Source organism: Hylobates moloch, unplaced genomic scaffold, assembly GCF_009828535.3.
Source record: "Hylobates moloch isolate HMO894 unplaced genomic scaffold, HMol_V3 SCAFFOLD_14, whole genome shotgun sequence".
Classification (NCBI taxonomy): Eukaryota; Metazoa; Chordata; class Mammalia; order Primates; family Hylobatidae; genus Hylobates; species Hylobates moloch.
In genome coordinates this window covers 36,324,295-36,344,214 of record NW_026652289.1, presented here as the reverse complement: position 1 = coordinate 36,344,214, position 19,920 = coordinate 36,324,295, and positions in this window count along the sequence as shown.

The window sequence follows — 19,920 nt, the reverse complement described above, 5'->3', positions numbered from 1 at the left end:
AAAGAGCAAATACTGGGTCAACTTAGATGAGAACTGGCTCAGAGGAGAATTCCAGTGATCCAGATGGGTAATTTGGTGAAAGGACAGATGTTAAGTTAATAAGGGGCTTTTTTGGGGGATTGTCAGACTACTTTGGAGTTTCCTTCCTTGAAGGCTTGGCTGTTGGATATTGTGAAAACTAATGTTAGGTAACATCAGATGTCATTTCCCAGTTCTGATCTTACCCAACTTATCTGAGGCAGTCTGTAAAGTCTCTACAGTAGGACTAACCAGCAACTTTGTTTCATTAGGAGTTAATTCTGTTTTATCAGGCATTAGCTGGGCATGTCCCTTACCTGCTCTAATGGGGAGCAGCACTCCTGATTCTGTCTCTGCAAGGACCCCTTGTTTGAATAGGATGCCAGGACAATGGTCTGGATTTGTAATTGAGAATACTGCTATTCCAATACTTCTCTACCCAAATGTTTTGGAACATGAACAGAAGTCTCAGGCCCACTTAACAGCAAATTTGACAGTGACTGGGATAAAACCATTGATGTTTAGCAACTGTTGAAAATCATAAACCCAGAGGAACAGTAGATGGTAAACTCAGGAACTAAAGGCAGCCGTAGTCTATAGCAAAGGTGTTAAAATTTGACAAAGATGGGTCCCATGGATAGGAGAGCCAAATGCACAAGAACATGATGGTTGAGATGTGCAGCCTCACGTTTTATAAAAATCCCAACATCCTGCAGTTTTGGGATTGTCTTACCAAGAAGGCAGATATCAATTTAGCCTTTATCTTTACTAGACATGGAGCCTCTAAAATGGGCAACATGGGAGACTTTTTGCATCCTAAAGTAGTCTGAAAATAGACAAACAGAATTTGTTTGTTTGTTCTTTAAAGGAGACATCTAGTGTCCCTAACTGTGGGAGAAGGAAAGAGACAAAAAGGTGTTGCCTAGGCTGGAATACCAATACTCCCTTTTCTACCACTTTTTCATTTCCTTAAGGCTAAACATATCTGATTATTTACAGCCATACCAAAAACCTGTCTATCTAAAATTATGCAGCAATAATACGCAATATCAGAATTGAATTGTTGACATCTAAGGAAGGTTTGCACTTGGTAATTCATGTCACTCTACGCAGCACAGAGGGCTGTGCCACTAGGAAAACAAAAGCTACATGATTCAAGGGATCTAAGACTAGCCTGTATTTGCACAGATGCCGTTTTCCTTTACCTAATGAACTTGTGAAGCCCAAATGACCACTTACTTCTAGAGTTCCTGACTTGTGACTTTGTGCCGCTTTCTTTGTGGAGTCCCCTGTCTGGCTGGTGATTTCTGCAGGATATTGGATCATTTGGTTGTTTTGCCTGGGCCGTTGCTCTGTTACTGTTATTCTCCCTGCTAAAGATGATGAGATGTTGTTGCAAAGTGGCTGTTGTTAGTTCCTTCTTAAGTCCTTTATTTAGCATTCTTCAGTATTTAGCATAAAAAATTCTTTAACATTCTTCATTTTCTCATACATCTCTGACAGTAAGAGCCAGGCAGAGCAAGCATTGAGAGGCAACAAATGGTGTATCAGGTGGGGTCCTTGGTGGCAAGCATAATAAACGAATACTGGCTAACTGAAGCAGGAAGGGAATGTATTGCAGTGATCTCAGTTAGCTCACAAGCCAATGTGAAGGCGGGAGAGCCAGGCTTGGGAAATAGGCAGGAACTGAGGCAGGAACAATCAGTTCAGCAGGAACAACATGTTTTTTGGGCCCTCCTGACTGGACCTTCCACACCACTGGCAGCAAGGGTCAACTACAACCCCATTCCTGCTGCTCCTGCATGAATAATGCCCTACACTCTAGAACCCCAGGTAAGAGCATTGCTTGGCCAAGCTTTGGAAATGCACTCTTCAGTTGCCAGCTGACAGGGAGAGGATATATCTGGCCCCTTTATCCCCAGAGGTTGGCTGGATGTGCTTCCTGCCAAGGAATCATGCCCAATGGGGACTGTCCCTGAATACAAAGGAAGTCCCAGAAGAGAGTTTCAGACAGAAGACGGACTTCTCTGCATTGACTTTGGTCTATCTGTGTCTCACTATCGGACTTGTGACAATCACGATGTGTCTTCTGAAGGCCTTGGAATAGAGTTTGTCCCGGAGTCTGAGAAAGGATGAGACGACAGTTGTGAATGATTGCAGGCACTTCTTGGAAAAGTGCTTTGTTTTTTCCAAGAAAATCATATTCATGTGTCATAGTATATCGGCATAATGCCACAGGACCACAATCATGTCCCATTCAACTCAGCCCCCAAAGTCTAAAGATTATAAATGGCATTTATGAGCTATTTGATATGCAATCCTTCATTGATATTTGTATATTCCTAGGGAAGGTTTCTGCTGATGTATTATTGTTGCTATCATGTCTATTTTACTGTATCTATTTATTGCAGGCCACTCAATTCTTTGTAATAATGTATGATGATAAATAAATGAGTGTGTTAATAACCAACTAGAACCTACCTAGCAGAATAACTAACTAATCGTACAGCAAATAATTAAATGAAAAAAACAAAATACATGTAAAGATTTAAGTTCAGGACTACCACCAAGCAGATTTGACCACATCCATTTACGATCTTGTCCATTTTCCAACAATAACTGAGCAGGGGTCAACAGCCATTCTTGCTCATTCTGGGTCTCCTCTTGCCCTAGAATTCAGGTAGATGATCTGACTGCCATCACTCTGGCCTCCCCCGCCAATTCTTACCATGACTGGGTGCACCTTCTCAGTTTAGAGAATGAGATCTGCATTCTATTACCTATAGTCCAGCCCCCGGGAACGGTAGAATCGCCCCAAATATTCATACTCTAATCCCTAGAGCCTGTAACTATGCTACACTACATGGCCAAAGGGACTTTGCAGATGTAATTAAGGTTATGGACCTTAAAATAGGAAGATTATCCTGGATTATCTGAATGGGTCTGATTTTACTACATGAGTCCTTCAGAGTGGAGAATTTTCTCTAGCTGGAGACAGAGAGATACTGCAGAATGAGAGGTTGAAAAGATGCCAAATGGAAGACCATTGCTTATTCAGAGACCGAAGGGATTGGCTGAGAACTGCAGGGAGCTGCATTTTGCCAACAACGTGAGTCAGCTTAGAAGCTGGTTTTCAGAGCCTCTGGATAAGAATTCAGCCAGTGGGCATCTTGATTTTTACCTGATAGACCCAGAGCCAAGAAACCAGCCGAGTCCACGTGGACCTCTGGCCTGCAGAACTGTGAGATAATACATGTCTCCTTCTAAGGTGCTAAAATCATAGCATTTTGTTATGGCAGCAATAGAGAAATGAATACGAGGTTGGGTATGGTGGCTAATGCTTGTAATCTTAGCACTCTGTGAGGCCAAGATGGGCAGATCACTTGAGGTCAGGAGTTCGAGACCAGCGTGGCTGACATGGTAAACCTTTTGTAAAAATACAAAAATTAGCCGGGTGTGGTGGCACATGATTGTAGTTCCAGCTGATCGTGAGGCTGAGGCAGGAGAATCACTTGAACCTGGGAGGTGGAGGCTGTAGTGAGCCGAGATGGTGCCACTACACTCCAGCCTGAGAGAGCGAGACTCCAGCCTGAGAGAGCGAGACTCCATCTCAAAACAAACAAACAAACAAACAAACAAAAAATGATTTTTTTTCTGACATGGCTTAAAAAGCCCATAAGACTTTGAGGAATAGGAGATGGTTCTGTGCAACCCCACTCACCGCAGTGGGAGCCAAGTTGAAATGATTCTCAGGCACTCTTTGGGTAGAGTCTGTAGCATCAAGCAAAGAAAGCCTGAGGTGGCCCCTAAGCTAGCTAGAACCTCATTGACTCATCACTATCTGCCTGGACATGTCAAGCTCTCAGCAGTTCATAAGGAAGATAGCAGATGTCTGTTAGCCCGTGGACAATGTGCAAATGCATTGCTGAGGTGGGGGTGAAGGCCAGGCCTTGGAAAACAACAGAAGGAAATCTTCGTGGATAAAAATCTCTCTGTATAGATAGTAGTCCCAGTGTGATGAGGCATTTTTTTTTCCACAAAATTCAAATATACAAGTTTAAAGAAAGCATACATTAAGAAGATGAAAGTGTGAATAGTAATAGTGACCAATGCTGCCTGCTAAGAAGGTTAAGACATTTTCTCAGCAGAGCCTGGGCTGAGTTGCATTTACCTGGCATTAAGGCAGCACCCACATTCCAGTAAGGACTTCCTGTCTTAAAAGCAGTAACCTGGAGTATCACCTTTATGAAGCACCTGGATTAAAAGTACTTGGAAGTTACTCTTTACAAAGCATCAAATGGATTTCCCCCCCTTTTTTTTTTAATAAGGATAATCTATGGGTTACACAGTAGTCATTTCCATTAAATAGCCAGCTTGAAAAAAAACAAAGAAAAAAAGAAGGAAAAAGCTTTGAAAACTTTACTTGCAGTATCTTTTCATTCTTTCTTTGATGTATTTGGAGTGAGGAGAATACATTAGTGCCTTTTAGCTTGACAGCCAACTCTCTCAAATGTAAGCGAATGGAAAAGAACTGACTAGAGTGTTTATTTCATTTTCAGAATTCTAATGTCAAGACTGTTTCCTCAAAAGGCCAAAAAAAAAAAAAAAAAAAAGCAGAAACAGTGCTAAAGTTTTAAACAATGCGTTTACTTCTCAGGAGTAGTCAGCTTCAATTAAATGGATGCCATCCCACAGGAAATTTTCTTAGAAACAGGTAGAATCGTCAGTCCATGGACCCTACAGCTCATGGCCAAGGCGATGTCCACATGGGCACCTGGTTGTCATGCTGGAGATGGGCCTCAGAGAGAAGAGAGTGAGACTTGACTCCACAGTCAAGACTGCCTGGTCCCCCATAGCCTGTTCCCCACCTCAGTTGACTGCTAGATAGCCACCCCCACTCTTTGCCCTCATCCAGTCCCCCTCTTCTACAGAAATGGACATTTTCCTGGCCCATGACCTCCCACTTGAGATGAGATTTCTTATGCTCTTTGATGGCTAGATGCAGTCTATGAATAGAAGTAAGAGTTTTGTGTGCCACTTCCAGGTCTTGACCCTAAAGGAGGGAGATGTGCTCCTCCTTTCTCTCTCTCCCCTGCTGTCAGGGTAAGATGTGGACTGTGTTCATAGCAGGGACCCAGCACCTGCCACCCAGATGAAGATGGCATCCCAAGAGAGAGTAGTTCAACAAGATGGAAGGGATCTGAGGCCACAGATGACTTTTGAGGGAAACACTGTCCCACCATCTAAACCTGCCATCTTCAGAGCCATGTGGGGAGAAAAACGTCTGTGTTATTTCATTATTATGGTTTAGCATCTCCTTGTCTTCACAGCTTAGCCATTAGTCTCCCCTGCTACCCAGAGACCTTTAGTTGCCTCAATGACTCCTACTGTAGTGCCCTTCCCTAGGTCTATACGACTTTTGCTAAGTCACTCATTTAAAAACGATTAAGCTTAAATTATGCTTCAGGCATCATATTCTGCACTGGGAATAGTCATGGCATCCAAGACTGGACACCTATGTGTTCCATGAGCCATTCTCTTAGGGTTAGCCCTAATCTTGCAAGCCAGCTTTTCTGACAATCCTCTAATAATGTGTGGTTGCTCCTCCTGGGAAAACTGGTGGATCCTAACATTGGCCTTTTAGATGGTCTTTACAGTGAGAGTTTTTAGGAAAATATGGCAGACCAGGTGGAGAAAGGCTTGGATTCCACTGGGCCCTAATAGTGTTTCTCCAGATACGGTGTCCAGAGCTATTGTTTCCTGTTCCTGCGTGATTGACATTGTTTTATTCCCTTCCCTACTGGGGTTTCAAAAGAGATACGTCGGTTTTGAGGACAGCTTAAGATTTTTGGCTTATTCTCCATCTTTGTTGAATAATTACAGGCAAAATTTTTGCCTTTTTTAAAAAAAAGCTATTATTTGACAAAAATAATTTTAGAAAATCATTATAGTTAATGACAATATAAGTGAATGTTTTTCTCAACCGCCTCAGGCCTAGCAAAATTTAGAAATACAATGCAGTGCTTAAAATATGTATACATCCTTAAGTTTTATGATGCCTAACTTTTAATACAGCTGTTTCACGATTTTAAAATGGTCTTATATGGCATGATATATAAATAATGCCTATTTTCAATATAAATACATGTTCTTATACCTAGTTATGAAAGTAGAGTAATCCCGTTTAAGAATTCCTTATATTTAAAAAATTCAGTTTTAGGAAGCAGGGTAGCTACTACCATTCTAACAGCATTCATCATGATTTTTTTTTTTCCTAGGGAGTTAATGTATTTCAATCTCATTTGGTTTATAAAACTTATTGACAACTCCTGGTAACATATACAGAGACAGACTGTGCTGTTTCTTGACTTTTTGTTCCCCTAGAATTGAGGGTGAAGAATCTTTCTTCTATAAATAACGTCTTAACACCTTACAGGCACACACTCACCCACGCACAATTTTATAGACATGCAGTTTGTTCACACAAAATTCTGCAGGGAAATAAAAGCTTTTCCTACCAAGCTGGTGCAAACAGTAACAAGTCAGAAGAGGAGCTCTGCAGCCATTGGTGCACTGTCACTTACCCAGTGGGATGAGAACTCACTTAATTATAAGAAGTATGTGCATATTAATTTTAAATTTAAATAGAAGAATGTATACTTACAATATATAAACCATTAGTTGATCAACCAACAAATATCTCATTGATCAACCAACAAATATCTCATTGGGTATTACTAAATGCTAGATACTATTCTAGACAATGGGCTATCAGCAGTGAACTAGACTTACCTCAGTCCTAGATCCGTAGGATTTTATTTTATTATAAACCAATCACAGGACTCAAACAATAAGAAAAACAGCAAAAAGAAATTGACCAGTAGTAGAGGATCATGGATGCACAGAAAATATAGTTTCAAGATTGCTGGGTGTGTGTATTTTCCCATCCTGACCGTGGAACATCCCTAGATTTTCCGTCTTTGTTCATTGGCCAGTTTCTATTCTTTCTCCTCTGCTCCCCTCTCTCCTCAGAGTTTTCCTGCTTCCCACTGACGTAGTAATCCAAAAGAGGACACAGAGGTTAGGACGAACTGTTAGATAACTGATTGTGGGATACTGGATTTCAGTTCCGTGCTCTTCATGGATAAGCATCTTGGTTTGGTACCATGAGGGAACATTCGGCGATTTATCGAGCTTGGAGGATGAGAAATCTTACAGATTGTGAATCGACTGGAAGGGTCAGTCTGAACTGGCCAGATGTGTTGGGGATCAGGGGTCAGTTGGAAGATGCCTGAAGAGTGCAAGCAACTCAAACCTGCTCTGGTGTCTGTGAGATAAAGCTCATTTATCCAAGGAAATGAAAGAACGATGTCCTGAAGCTCAACCACTTTGGAAAAATGCCCAGATGAGGGACTGGCAGCACAGCAGAACTTTCTGTACGGAGCTCACAGATGCAGCAGGCACACAGGAGGAACAGGGCTCAAACAGCCCATGAGCCTTGCTCTCTCCTGCCCCCAATTTTAAGCACATAGTCAACTTCATATCCGATGTTAAAATCTTCTACTCAAGGGACGAATTTTAATCCAACCTACACTGTGATTTCAAAACAACCTACTCGTTAGGATAAAGATGCATCTGTAAAAGTTGTCAAAATAAAACTAACATCAGATCAGTTATTATCTTGGGAATTACAGCAGGTCAACAGGTGAGGTTTTACTGATGGAAGTTTCTAGGAAGTGGCAAATAATGTAGAGAAAGAAGAAAGGCTGCAGGTATAATCTGAGAGATTTATCTCTGTACTGACTAGGAGAGGAGGTGTTTTTATTTCCATGCAATTGGTGTTTGTTTTTAAGATGAAATTGCTCTTAAAAATAGAGAAGATGGAGCAAGTTAAATGTGAATACCTTCGCATTACATGAGTTCCATATTGCCTGTTTATTTTTCTCATAACTTGTGGCAGAGATTGCTACTTGTCCACTATCTGTTCTCCCTACAGCTCTCAGTGAAGGGCACATACCATCTAGAGTAAAGACTTCATGTCCCAGCCCCTCTTGTGGCTGGATAAGGCCATGTGGTTGAATTTTGGCCGATGGGACTTAAGGGCAGTGACATATGCAGCTTTTGGAAGTGCCCTTAAAGAGAGGGCTGTACTTTTCTCCTTCTCTTTCCTCCTTCCTCCCATTGTGATGTAAAGCAACGGCTTTAACTCCATGTTGATCGAAGCCTCACTCCAGACACTGGGAAGCTGCAAGCTGCAGGGAGTCCCTGATGATTTTGTGAACTGGCTCTACTGGAATGCACACTGCTGAATTTGTGTGCGAGAGAATAAAGCCTTGGGGTTCAAGTCACTCTTAGTCTGAGTTTTCTGTAACATGCGACCAAACTCAATCCTCACTAACTCCAAGTATTCCCGTTTGGAGCTCAAACGCAGAAGGGTGTCTGCTGGACTCAGGGACAGAACTCTCTTTCACTATAGGTTACTTAGTATATTGGGCTGCAGTTTAAAAATCAGCGTCTTAAGTGTTTGGTCAAAGTTAGTTAATTCTTCAGGCTCTTACTAATGGATTCATTGACAAAATCGAGTTCTTATATTTAAAATACAGTAAAATATTTGAACTAGAGTGTAAACTTTGGTACTTAGCAAGCTTGTGAAGCTTAACTTGAAATAATTAGGCAGGTCAGACTGTCATTACAATAAAAATAATCCACCTGACGTCTGTATATCTAACTATTAAAAATCAAACCTGAATACATTTTGATTACCTAAGCATTACAGGTATATTTTAGCAAACTTTAAAAGCACAGAAAAGTACAAATCAGAAAAAAAAAGAAACACTAACCTTATCCAATACTGTAGAAATTATCCATTATTAACATTTTTGTTTTTTTCAGTTGTATATATTTATATATTTCATGCATAGTAATTCACATGATAACAAATCATATCAGTCACAGGCAGTCCTAATTTGAATATGTATTATGTTCCAAAGTTAGTAAGCTGGTCAGTTGATTTTGGATAAACCCTCCTAGGAAAACAGTATTTTAGATGGAGAGGATGTTCCTGGACTTGGTAATGACAATAACCCTCTGAAAATTGGGTGACGGGAATTGAGAAGAGCCTCTTCTACTGTTCTACTTTTCTAAGGATAGGCATCCTTGGGCTAAATTGTGAATAGGCGAAATTGACACCGACATGCCCATGTTATTCCTTTTTGCTCCTTACTTCCTTAGATTTCTGGGTTTAATGCAACCACATGTGCAGAGGACATCTGAGTTTTCATTGCTCAATAACACTTCTGTCACTGTTTTTGGAAGGAGAAATGCTCCTTGCTGTCATCAGTTGTGTGGTTCATGTGGAAGTTGCCAGTTACCCTTCCGTGAGTCTCTGGTTACCAAGCCTGACAACGGTTCTTTCCAATACCCTGGTCAGAGCACATGGTCTAGGTATGAAAGTAGGGTCAATCAGTGTCCTGCCATATACATAGCTGGTCTTGAACTCCCGGCCTCAAGTAATTCTCCTGCCTTGGCCTCCCAAAGCACTGGGATTACAGGTGTGAGCCACCGCACCCAGCCTGATATTTTTAAAATAGAGCCACTAGGGAAGTCCTTTTCTTTGGTTTCCCCACTGACATAATCGAAGTCCTCAGCAGCCTTGTTTCCCTGGATCCATGGTGATAATCCCAAACTTTTCTTCTATCTCAGTAATTTGATTTTCAGCAACATCAAATGTATTTATTAGCTATATAACAGTGACGTTCATGTCTTCATTGTTTTTTTCAAGGACCACACTTTGCCTTTTCATTTGATCCTGTGGTTTCAGCATTGTATTGTTGATCATTTATTTTTAGTAAATCAATAACCTTCCCGTTTTCACTATAGTATAGAAGACCCAGGGAATTTTCCTTTTTGTTCCTTGCACTATTGGCCTGTTTTTTTCCTCTAGACTTCATGCTCTTTGCCGTGTGACTTTGTAGTTTTTCTCTCTAAAGTGGCAGTTTTTCTCTCTTTTGCCCAGCCCCTTTACTGTGGGCTTGGCCAGGGCTATGCTTTGGTAAATAGAAGAATGCAGAGATGATGGTGCACCAGGTTAAGGCCTGCCTTAAGAGGCCTTGCATGTTTTCATTTGCCTTCTAGCACCTCTGCCATAATCATGGAAAAACATCTCTGGGCTAGCCCACAGATTGCAGGAGGAGGCTAAGAAATGTGGAAAGCAGAGACATCCTAGTTGAGCCCATCCTACAACAGCTGACCCATAGACAAACCACAGATGTGTGAAAAATAATAAATGTTGCCTAAAGCCACTGAGTTCTATGTTGGTGTGCACTGTAGCAATAGTTAACAAATATAGTATGCAAAGTCCCCCATTTCCCTAATTTTAAAATTTATTTTTAAATTGAAAATTGTAGATATGTGTGGTGTTGAACATGTTTTGCTATATGTATACATGGTGGAATGGTTACATCAAGGTAATTAACATATCCATTGCCTCACATACTTATCATTTTTTTTGTGTGTGTGTTGTGAGAACACTTAAAATCTACTTTCTTGGCAATTTTTGAGTATAAAATGCACGATTATTAACTAGAATCACCATATTGTACAACAGATCTCTTGAACTTATTTCTCCTTGGGACCAAAATTTTATACCCTTGGACCAATATCTCCCTAAACCCCTGATATAGTTTGGATGTTTATGTCCTCCAAATCTCAAGTTGCAGTGTGGCCTCCAATGTCGGAGGTTGGGCCAGTGGGAGGTGTTAGGGTCATGGAGTTGGATCCTTCATGAATAGCTTGGTGTTGTCCTCATGGTATCAAGTAGGTTCTCACTTGATGAGTTCATGTGAGATCTCGTTTAAGAGAGCCTGGCACCTCTCTCTTGCTTCCTCTTTCACCATGTGACATGCTGGTTCCCCTTTGCCTTCTGCCATGATTGGAAGCTTCCTGAGGCCCTCACGAGAAGCAGATGCTGGCACTATGCTTTGTGTATAGCCTGCAGAACCATGAGCCAAAATAAACCTCTTTTCTTTATAAGTTTCCCAGCCTCAGGTAATCCTTTATGACAATGCAAATGGATGAAAACACCCTCCCCATCCCCTTCTGCCCCTGGTCACCTCCACTCTACTTTTTGCTCTATAAGTTCAGCTAGTTGCTTGCTTGCTTTTTTTTTTAAATGTAATATGTTTGAAGTTTTACTTATTAAAAATCTTGGACAAATCTAACTTGAGAAACTTTGTCTAGACCTTCTATTTATTCTGAGTTGATGCAAATGAATCCTTCCCATTTAATTTGAGAAGGATCGGTCTTTTGTTTCAAGCCACAGAAGGATATACGTCTATCCTGTTTGCTTGAAGTCTGTGAATAGGGGGGTGGGAAAGCTCACTGCGGGGTGCCCTTGAAGGAGGCTCTAGGCTCCACCTTCTGAATTGAATTATTTTTGTTGTTGCTGCTTGGTTATAAACTCAATCTACCTAGCTGAGGTGTCTCCTAAGGATCACCCTCAGACTCAATTCATTGTGGAGGCCTGAAAGACTCTGGCCCTGGTTGGCCGGTCTGCTCTTCTGAGATCTTATGTTGCAGGGAGAAGTTTCTACTCTTAATTTTTTTTTCACTCTTTTCATAGACATCTTTCTCATGTCCACAGTGTGCCTCTCTTTGGATTGGGGAGGATGTAGGTGAGAAGCCTCAGAGCTTTGTTGCTCATAGTCCTCCATGGCAACAGCTCCGGAGAGTGAGGGTAAGGTTAAAACTGCAAGTTTGTTTCCTTGGCTGCCATGTTAGGAAGCATAAGGGAGAAGGTATTACCTCTTCTTGTTTTGTCCCTGCTGGTGAAATAGTGTGGTTGTTATTTTGTTTACGCTACTCATCTGGTGAGGTGTTGAGAGATGTTCTGTGATTGGGCTTGGCTCTCTCATTGTCCCTTGGAGAAAGTCCCTGTCCACAGTCAAAGTGAGACACATCTGTTTCTAAGGTAGGCTGAAGGCCAGTTAGAGGGATATAACTGCCTATTGTCCTTCTCTACGGCAGAATCTGGCACTTTTCTTTCCATCCACTGGCCCACTGGGCCCTATCCCATCAGTGCCAAGTCAGACACATTTATCACTTGTATTATGCACTCAGAACTTGGTGAGCACAAATGCCACTCAACTTAACTGTGTAACTTTGGAGTGCAATTTCTTCTGACCTAGAGTGAAAGTGTATTCGTGAATTCATTGATATGAATCTACCATAGGAAAAACATAAACAAAATATGCCTCATGATAATTCAAGAATCTAATGACTCACATAACCACCCCAATGGTAAAGACTGCAAGAAATTTGTCTCAATTAAAATGATGTAATTTTGTTTTTAAACTGAGTCATGTTATTTTTACCACTATAATAGTAATATGCACAAAAATACACATACCTATACACTTAACGCATATATATGCTATTTGTTTTTCATATTTTTCAAATACGAAAAAATTATATTTTATTCTATTCTGTATTCCCCCAAACAGTTAAAATATATCATTTTCCCATTTTTGTCTTTTTCAACTTTTACTTTAGATTCAAGGGGTACCTGTGCAGATTTGTTACATGGTTATACTGAGATGCTGAGGTTTGGGGTATGATTGAGGTACTAGGTAGTGAGCATAATACCCAATAGGTAGCTTTACAGCCCTTCTCTCCTTCCCCCCTCCAGTAGTCTCCAGCACATATTGCTTTCATCTTTATGTCCATATGTACCCAATGTTTAGCTCCACTTATAAGTGAGAACATGGGGCACTAGGTTTTGTATCCCTGTGTTAATTCACTTAGGATAATGGCGTCTGGCTGCATCCATGTTGCTGCAAAAGACACAATTTTATTCTTTTTTATGGCTGCATAGTATTCCATGGTGTATATGTACCACATTTTCCCATTCCATTAGGTTTTGTTTGTTTGTTTGTTTGAGATGAAGTCTTGTTTTGTCACCCAGGCTAGAGTGCAGTGGCTCACTGTAACCTCTGCCTCTCGAGTTCAAATGATTCTCCTGCTTCAGCCTCCCAAGTTACTGGGATTAAAGGCATGCACCACCATGCCTGGCTAGTTTTCGTATTTTTAGTACAAATGGGGTTACTCCATGTTGGCCAGGCTGGTATCGAACTCCTGACCTCAAGTGATCCATCTGTCTTGGCCTTCCAAAGTGCTGGGATCATAGGTGTAAGCCACCATGCCAGGCCCCATTCCATTGTTGATGGGCATCTAGGTTGATTCCATGTCTTTGGTTTTGTGAAAAGTTTCACGATGAATGTACAAGTGTACGTGGTTTTTTTTGGTAGAACAACTTATTTTCCTTTGGGTATATACCTAGTAATGAGGCTGCTAGGTTGAATGGTAGTTCTATTTTTAGTTCTTTGAGAACTCTCTAACTGGTCTCCAGGGTGGTTGAAATAATCTACATTACATTTATCCACCAACAATGTATAAATGTTCCCTTTTCTCCACCCCCTCAGCCTTACCAACATCTGGTTGGTTTATTATTTCTTCTTTTTTTTAATAATAGCCATTCTGACTTGTATGAGATGGTTTCTCTTTATAGTTTTGTATGTATTTCTCTGGTGATTAGTGATGCTGAGCATTTTTTCATATGCTTGTTGGTCCCTTATATGTCTTCTTTTGAAAACTGTCTGTTGATGTCCTTTGCCTGCTTTTTAATGGGGTTGTTTGGCTTTTGTTTTTTGAATTGTTTAAGTTCCTTATAGATTCTGGATATTAGTCCTTTGTTGGATGTGTAGTTTGTGAATACTGTATATCATTTTCTTTTGCTGCATAATAAGTTATTACAAAACTTAGGGGCTTAAAACAACAATTATCTTTCATGATTATGTAAGTTGACCAGGCATTTCTTCTTTGCATGGTGTCACCTGGGAGATGAGGTGGCTGAAAGGTCCAAAATGGCCTAATTCACCTGGCTGGCAGTAAGTGCTACCAGGGAGCTCTCCTGGGGGAAGCTGACTGAGACCATCCTTCTCTAGGCATAGGAATAGGCTACTTGGGCTTCCTCACAGCATGGTAGTATAAGGGTAGATAGATATCTTACATGGCAGCTGGCTTCGAATAGTGCAAAAGCAGACACGTACAGAATGTATCAAGCATTTGATTATGAGACCTTACTTCAGACAGCATTACTTATGCCACATTTTATTGGTTAAAGTAGCTCACAGGGCCCAGACCAGTTTTAAAGGAAGGCATGAATATTGGGAGATGGGTTCTACTGGGGTGGGTCACTGAAACGAATATATACAAATATCTGTATGCATATCTACATCCGCACCTCTGTCATATCTGTTGACTTCTCTATATCTGTATCTCCATACACTTCACACACTTAAATGTGGTCTTTATTTTTTAAGACAAGCCTATTCAATTTGCTCAATATTTGAGACTTAATCTTATCTGAGAATGAAGAATTGAAGTATGAACAGATCACAGCATTTCAGAGGAAAAGAAGAAGTTAGAGATCTTCTAGTTAAACTTCATTATTTTCAGATGAGAGAACTAATTTGTTACTCAGCACTATCTCCATTAGGCCAAATGGCATTTACTCTCTTTTTTTTTTTGACAATACTAGGCAATTATTTTACATTTATTCAGTTGTTCTGACATGATAGGAATTGAACAGTAAATGTCTGTAATGCTCCAATCAAGTAGCACATTCACAATCTGATCACTTCTTTGGGATTTTACTAATTATCTTACATCAAAATTGGAATTCCTACAAATGAAACTCCGATTTTAGAGGCAAACAATCAGGATAAACTTGATGTCTACGGGAGTTTTCTGAGAAAATAGAAAACAGTGTATATCAACTGTAAGTGGGAGAGATAATTCTCCATTGAGAGATGATTTTGCTTAACTGAGCAAGAAAAAAATGCATATTTTTAAAAACCCCCAATGACTTAATTCACTAAGAAATTTTGGGTTCATTTACAATGTTGGATGTGAATACAAATGTTGTTTTGTAGGAAAGTTGATGTTTAGACTACTTATTTAATTTATATTAGTCCATTTCAACCTGTATTCTATTTAGTGATCCCAATGTGCTAGATAGCCTACAGAGATAAAGAAAAAAAGGTATTTATGTCCAACAGTAGGAGAGTTAAATTAATTATAGAACATCCACATGATTTACCATGCAGATATTACAACATGTATTCTTGGAGAATAATGCCACAGAGAAATGTTCAGGATAAATATGTAAGTTAAAAAAAAAAAAGAGTGCTAAGGGCACTCTTATGTGTGACATGGACAGATGCAAAGTATATTCCAATGCTTCGAAAAGCAGTATTTGTGAATAGCAAAAAACAAAAGGATGCAAACCAAAATGTCAATAGAGTGAATTGTTTCTGGTTCCTAGGCCTGGTGTAATTTTTTTTTCTGTGTTTTTCAAATTTTCTACAATCAACAGCTATTACTTGTCAATATGAAAAAGAAATAAAAAGTTATTTAAATGTATAGAAGACTACTCATGTGTCCGTCTATCTGTCTATCTAGCTTTCAATCTATATTTGTGTGCCTTGTCTGTTTTGCTATTTGTTTATTTCTTCACAACTCTTCATCTTCCTATGTTTGCAAGTGTTCCTAAAATGCAGAAGTAATTCCATAAACATGTTATGTTTCCAAAGAAACATATTATAAGCCACAAAAATTCTAGGGCAATGCATTTCATTAAAATTACGCTGAAAGACCAAAAAACAGACACATCTGAGCCTAGGGGTAGCCTGTCCACAATGAGGGCATGGGCATCTACAGAACACCTGATCCTGACCCTTGCCTATTGCATCCATATCATCATAGCATAATGCCATTTGATCGCAAGCCATCTTTGATCAATGTTTAATGATCAGAGTTTATGTAGCAATCAAAGGCATCATGAAACAGCAGATATTTCTAGCTTATGGCCAATTGAGGCTCTGCAAAACAGCCTTTTCCACGGTGTGATACAGTTCAATTGACGCCATTGGCATTCCACAGCACACAGAAACATATCAAAGACATTTGTTATGCTTTGAGCATGAAAGCGAAGTAAAACACAGATAATTTGAGAAACTAGAAAACTTATCAGGGATGGGATCCACGAGCTGCCTGTCAGTTGGCAGACACAGTGCCACCGAGTGCTTGGCAGGACAGTGCATGCATGCAAATGTGGGTTGTGCATGGCGACAGCAGGTTTTCCTCCAACTGGAGGATGTTGCTATTCAAGGGGGCTGATGAATGAAACCAGAATTGCATCAACTGCAGTGGAAAGGCGGACAGGAGCACGAGACAGCTGCGCGGGTGACCGCTTTACAAGTAGAAGCTATCAATCAGGCGTGAAAGGCCCAAATCCAGGGAAACCAGGATCCCACCCCCTTGATACCAATCCTAATAGAGTACCAGTCACCGATGCAGATATGGGGCCGAGAAGCATGCTGATAGTCCCTGCCGTTCCTGCAGAATTAACTCAGCAAAAATTGCTCCTTGTTTTCATTTATAGACAATGCCCACGTCTTGTCTGAGAATATTTTTATATAACCAGGGTTGTTGCCATCCTATCTTGGAGTTGTTTGTCTTGTTTGGGACATTTTTTTTCAGGTGCTAGAGTATTGATGGTTCTGGACTTCTCTCATAAGCTACTGAGCTCAGGGTATCCATGGGGAAGGAGTTGAGTCTTTGGGGTCTGAGCCTGTTTCTGAGGGAATATTGTACAGGGGTTAAAAACATGGTTTCTGGAACCAAATGGTCTGAATTCATATCCCCAGTCCATCACTCATGGTCTGTGATTTGAATTTTCTCATCTGTAAAATGGGTTAATAGCCAGTTCCAAAGATTGACCTGTAGAGCAGCACTGCCCAGTAGAAATATTATTTGAACTACATATGTAATTTCTTGTAGCCACATTTAAAAAGTAAAAAAAAAAAATTAAATAATATTTTAGATAGACCAGTAAGTCCAAAATATTACTATTTAAATATATAATAAATATTAAGACATTGTTAATCAGATTTGGGGCTTTTCTATACTAAGTCTTCAAACACCAGAGAGCAGTTTACACTTAGGGCACAAGTCAACTCAGAGTAGCCACATTTCAAGTGCTTAGTAACCATGTGAAGGGAGTAGCTACGTATTGAAAACCTCGAATCTCTAGGCCGCGAGAAGCATAGATTTATGAACAGCCTTGAATTTTTGGAAATAAACTATTTTAAACCTTCCACAGATTTAACCGATCATATATCTCTAAGGTCCAAGGCTGAGAAGGCAAAGATTTTCCTCTACCAGAAAAAAAAAAAAAATCAGAGAAAAAAGAAAAGCATAAAACAAGCACTCTGATGTCTCCGTCTCGGAGGTCTACCACGGAGGCCAGAAGCAATGTGGGGGCTGGACGTGGTGGCTCACGCCTGTGGTCCCGGCACTCTGGGGGGCGAGGCGGGTTGATCACTTCGGGCTAGGAGTTCGAGACCAGTCTGGCCAACATGGCGAAACATGAAAAATACAACAGACAAACTAACCAACCAACTCAGTGACAACAAAACAGGTCTACCCTGGAGTCATACTCTAATTTTTTCTATTTTCCTCCCTTTCTGATCCTTTATCCCACTTTCTTTTTCTTCCTCTTCCTTCTCCCTCTTCTTTGTCAAATAGAGGATTGAGTTATTATCACTGATCCATATAAAGTCCCTCTCTCATTTATTTTAACTCCCACCCCCCATTTCTATTCCCCGACTTCCCATGTGCAACCTTCCTAATATGTTTGATACGCATCTTTTTGTTTGTATGTATTATTAGAAAATGTTTATTGTTTTTGTGTGCAAAAAAATTAATAAAAAAAAGCTAAAAAAAATAATAATTTCTAAAATTCTAACCATCTCAATCACAACTATCTGTGTGAGATAATAGGCCAATTATTTTTAGAGCTCTTTAAAGTAATTTAGTAGACAAATATATATGTGGATATACAACTGCGATACACAAAAAGTTGGCTTAAGCCACAGATAAATTATTAATCAATATGGAATGTTAAATTCTGAGACCCAAGTGGAGTCATCAGAAGGAACCACCTCCTTACCTCAGAATGACTCTTGTATTCTCCATCATTAGTAATATTAATAACATTAAAAATAAATACATGTGTCCTAGAACATTAATAATGATAATCTTGTCATCTTTGAAAATTACGAGATCCAGTTTGCACAGTAGGATGCAGATATTACAGGGAAAATAATTAAAATATTAATTACGTATTTGATAGAGCATTGCCTATCATTATTATATTGTCATTATTGATGTTCCGTTGTTGAATATTGCTTTGCAGCTTTTGCGTTATAGAGACTTCATGAGAAATAAAATCTTGTGTGATTTTCATATTTACTCTATTAAGCAACTTAAGCGTTCTGGGACATTAATGCATGATATAGCAGATGGAAACTATCAGATTTGGCAACAAGGAAATACATTAACCTGGCTTTGCTGTGGGCCTCCACTCATTAATCTGAAATGTTGCTCATGGCGCATGTGTCCTTGAGTCAAATGGACGCCTGGATGGAAAATACGCGGAACATCCATTTTAGGCATGCACTTGGTTAAGTTAATCATTGGTAAAGATTTGCATAAAGGTAGAAGCTACTGAAGACGCAGGTTTCACATGTCTCTCTCATACTCACTTATTTCTGCCATTACAAATTCCTCTGTCTTCGAAGCTGTTATAAGCAAAGGGAAAATCATAGTGGACAATATCATGGAAGATATGGGTCGGTTCAATAAAGATAACATCCTGATATCTAGTTCCCCACTTCTACTCTAGTAAAAGGCAAAGCAGGCTTGTTATGATGTAAAGATTAGACACCAGAAATACTGGAAGGAAGCAGAGTGACAGTGGTGGTTGGGAAGAAAGTTCAGTCTGTCCCCACCACCAATATCTCCTGTGTCCTGGCGGGGGAAAGAAAGGGTGAAATTTTGTTTTGTTATTTGCTGTGTTCCCAGAGCCTTAAAAAAAATGACAATCATATCAATGGCTTCCAAAAAATATTTTCTGAATGAATGAATACATGAATAAATGGGACCATTCTTGAGGAAAGACTCAAACTTGTGTAGGGGAAAGCACTTGGACTTCAGATTAGAGATGCTCAAGTTTAAATGTCTCTTGTTTTCTACTTGTGCAGCAGTACCCGTTACTGTCTTTGAACCTCAGTTTTCTTATCTATACAATGGAAATCTTAACTGTCATACAAAGGAAGAGCTCTTTTAAAGTTTCAGTATTTGTAGTTATAATCTCATTTAGAAAGTCAACCCATTTAATTATCTGAAGGTACATTACACAATTGGATTATTGGGAAATTTTGGAAGCCGTGTGAGAATTAAAGGAGAGAGCATAGCCCAGACTTTGGCACAAGGTGTTTCTCAAACATTGGTTTTAATTTCCGGGTGTTACAGTTGGAGGAATTTATTTTGTTAATATAATTTTTATGTTTTCTACATTATATGTAATCAATACGTGCTCATCAAATAAATATTTATTTCAATCATGGAAGCCTAGAAATATCTTTTCAAACAAGATAACTGGCAAAAGATTCGTACATCTAATGACTTTCACAATCGCATTGGCAGCATTTGATCCTCAAAAAATATTTTCTCTATGTTTAGTCACCTGAGTTTTCATTCATTTCTCTGTTTACCCCTAAGTCTATACCTCCAATTTTCTTCTTTTTTATATTTGACTATTGTGGAACTTAATAGAAATTTAAAAAGATGAAAAAACCAGCAAAGTAGTTAAAATTCAAATTAATTTCACTCATTTTCATATCAGATATGTTCACGGAACAGATGTAGTTAGAAATAATTGTAATTATATTTGGGTTTAAATTTGGGGCCCTCTTTTTTTTCTGAATTTCAAGTACTTGA